Source organism: Microtus ochrogaster, linkage group LG1 (assembly GCF_000317375.1).
Source record: "Microtus ochrogaster isolate Prairie Vole_2 linkage group LG1, MicOch1.0, whole genome shotgun sequence".
Taxonomy (NCBI): domain Eukaryota; kingdom Metazoa; phylum Chordata; class Mammalia; order Rodentia; family Cricetidae; genus Microtus; species Microtus ochrogaster.
In genome coordinates, this window is record NC_022027.1 from 19,830,834 (window position 1) to 19,834,850 (window position 4,017).

Sequence of the window (4,017 nt, forward strand, 5' to 3'; positions counted from 1 at the left end):
CCCCACAGGAATATAATTGGAAGTTCAAATGCTTTCATTTAAATCTGTACAACGGACATGAAAATGTACAGCACTCTTCTTACCTTCTTTTGGTGACGTTCTTCTTTATAGTAATATTTTTAGATAAAGATGAAGAGGTGATGGAGAGGCAGAAGAGAAAGAGAAGCATTTCAGGTGTGGGTTTTTGTTCTGTTATGATTTGTTGTTTTTTGTTTTGTTTTGTTTGTTTCTTGCTTGCTTTGTTTTGTTTTGTTTTATGGGAAAAATGCAGCAGGGATGGGGGATTATGGGAGGGCCAGAAAGTGAACAAAACTGGGGTGTATTATGTGAAGAACCCAAAGATTCATTAAAGAAATTAAAATATAAACAGTGAGAAAATCTTTTGCAAGAAGCAGACAGACAACATTTTCCAACTAGACAAAATAAAAAAAAACAGGTCTAGAAGGTAAAATTATATTTGAAAAAATTAACATCTTCTGCCTTACTCACCAAAAAACTCGGGGTTGATTTCCTTGTCTGAAATGTTATTATCTCAGTTCCAATATTATCCTTACTTTTGTTTCTTCTTTATGATATCTGATCTTTTTCATTCTGTCTGTAATAATAAATTGTTTGTGAGTTTAAGCATTCTTAGATATTTAAACCGTTTTGAAACGCAGGGTAAAAGGTAGGGTATAAACTTTCTAGTGTATTGTACTAATATTTACTCTATACAAACCACAATTACGCACCACTCAAACATGTTTTTAGAAAGAATTAATTCTTGCCTGAGATTGCCTTGCTAGTAGGCATTCACAAGGTCCTGAGTTCCATTGTCAACACCATAAACAAATATACAATTATATATAAAAAAAACTGAAGGGAGTTGTAAGGAAGTCAAGAGTTTCAGTTTAACTAATCTGGTGATTTTATAGCACAGAATTTTTTTTTAAGAAACAATGTATACCCCTTCTTTAACCAGAAAAGACACATTGAACACATGGAACTGGTTGGCTGAAAAGAGATGTCATTTTCTCTTCAGGATCATCATTTGTAAAACAAGGGAGCTTCACTAGGGAGCCTTAAAGGATTATTTCTAGTTTTAGAACTGTACAATTCCTTCTAAATTTAGGTTTTTTTAGATCTTGCCACTTAAACACCTAATTATCCCAGGAGAACACAGTCAGGAAGGGCAAAAAGAGATGGTCTTTCTCTGTGGGAGTTTCAAAAGTCCTGTGTATTTACAAAGACACTCTCAGGAAATAGACTGGACTAAAGCATTTCCTTCCAAGATAGATTAGAATATTATTTCACACAATAAAGTTTTTGAGTTCTAAAATCCCAAAATTTTGTTTAAGTATCTGGTATTATGAAAATAAATCCTTATGCAGTGAAAAGTTCTAATTCATTGGGAGAACATAACCAAAAACATCTACTATTTCTTCATCATCACAATAATTTTGTGATACTATTACTAGTTTAAAATCATGCTTTTTGATGGATCATGTGGAAAACCCATATTTAAGCTTGATAACAAAAGAAAAGTCTCAATAACTATTTAACAAGAGTTACTGTATAGCAATTTACATTATTTCAAGCAGAATTGTTAATGCTTATTCTAACATTCAAGATAAACAAAAGTACGACACATAAAAGAATTCACCATTAACTTTGTTGTGAAATATGGGATTATCTTTAAACATGCCCCTACAGGCCAAGAACTACTCATTTGCCAATAGTACTAAAAAAACTCTAAAGGCAAGTATATATACACAGGCAGCTTATATAACATAAGCCAGTCTTTCATTGTTAGCTAGCTAGCACTTCCTTGTAGACTAAACACAAACAGGATATGTGACACATATAATAAAGTATGTTTGAATGGGGGTTTTATCAAGTGCCTAAACAATTAAATAAGTCAACATAAGCAAAAGACTAATGCTTAATAAAGTGTGTTAAAGGGATAAAAATGTCTTATGTTCTTTTACTCAATTTAGTGTCAAAAATTGGATTTATCAGCACTCATCAAAGTAGAAAGGCTTTCCACAACACATAGAGTACATGTGAACATGTTATATACATATGTACACATATTTAGATTCACTAACCTTAATTCCTTTTTCTGGAGTATCGTACAACTGCTTGATGTGGTTACTAATATTTTATCTGAAGCCTCATAAAGGGAATTATCTACTGGTGGGATCCATTGTGTCTGAACTTATGAAGTGTTGTAAACTGTATTGTATCTTGATGCTTTGGATTTCCAAAAAAGTATAGTTCTCAGACCTGTGAAGAAAATGGTATTTTTGCCGGGCGGTAGTGGCACACGCCTTTAATCCCAGCACTCCGGAGGCAGAGGCAGGCGGATCTCTGTGAGTTCGAGACCAGCCTGGTCTATAAGAGCTAGTTCCAGAACAGGCTCCAAAACCACAGAGAAACCCTGTCTCGAAAACCACAAAAAAAAAAAAAATGGTATTTTTATGCAACAGAAACAATCACAATACTTGATTGATAGCTTATAAAACATCCAAATACTTTGGGCTTCAACAATTGTCTCAAAGGTATGCAGGTGATTATCTGATAGTATTAGTTTTGCATTTTATAGCCCCAAATTATTATAGGGTGAACATGGGAAGTAAAGTCACATGGACACTTAATCTATGGGAGAGATAGGAATTCTACTAGAATCTGCAGATGGAACAGATTTGAGTAAAGAAAAACCCTCTCAATGTCTGACATGTTGTAGGTCACAGAAAACGTCATTAGAAGTTTGTTCAAACTCATATCTATGAAACCTTTTCTGGACCAAGCAAACGGAATTATGTCTAACGGGTTGAGATTCAGGATCAAACAGCAGAGTATCGTCATAAAAAGTAAGTTGACAGATAACCTGGAGGACGCTTCTATCTTAAGATATGGCTGCCTCTCAGTTGTGGTTCCCGTGGAAACAAGGTATGCTTAGTACCAGCTGTAACATATGAGGAGGGACACAGCTCCTTCACAGTTCATTCATGGTGGCTGAGTCTCGGCGTCGGGAGGAGGGTTGTTTTACTGTTGGATTTTTTTCTCACACTTACATAGTTGTTTCATGTGTGGTTTCACTGCTCTTCCCTAAGGTTGGGACTTTTCCTCATGTTGAAGCTGTTGGTAAGGATTATTTATACTGTTTATATTGAACATACTACTGTACTCAGTTGCCCGTATCCAATGTGACCCTCCCTTCCTTTACTGTCCTTGCTCAATCCAGTCTAGATATTGCTTCAAAACTCTAACATGTGACTAATTTCTTTCTTTCTGCTTTTTTTTGAAGGCCAATATTTGGTTTCTTCTGTTTTTTAAAAAATGCAATTTTACTCACTCAAAATGCCCACTTTAGGGTGTTTGTTGTCTAAAACTGTGTTGGTAGAGAGAGGGCAGTTTCATTAACCTTTGGCAGCAGAAATCTGGTGGTCAAGAGCTGCTTTCTCAGGAGTGGATGGTTCTCAGGAATCTTGTCTTGCCATTTGTGCTCTTAGTAGCTCATAGGTGATGCCGATTAAAGCTCTTCTCAAAGGAGCTATAATATCTGTCATTGGCTCAGAGTTTCCATTAAACTGTAGGCGATTTCTCACCGTTATCCCAGCAAAGAGCCCACATCATGTTAGGAGGCAGAAGGCACACATTCTAACACATGGAACTCATTGTTCTGATTCTGTGTTGTTTCTTTGTATGTCATACAAAAGGCTATTGACATAGTTGTTGGATCAAGTAATAGCTCTAAGTATCTGCCTTCAAGGTCATGGAAACATACTCTGTTTCTTTGCCCAAAGATAAGGATTCCAACTCTCATTTTAAAATTGTCAGTGGTAGTCCTATTTGTGAATATCTTTCCTATGGGTCAATGAGTCTCAGAAAAACTTAAATACTGGAGGGCATGTGCTTTACATCTCCAGCATTTTCCTTGACATAGATCCCTGTGTTTCACTTTCTCAATCCCTATGAAGGTTGAAATTGTTTTCCAGATACTAAGTTTAGAATGTGTTGTTTAAGTGAGACTGT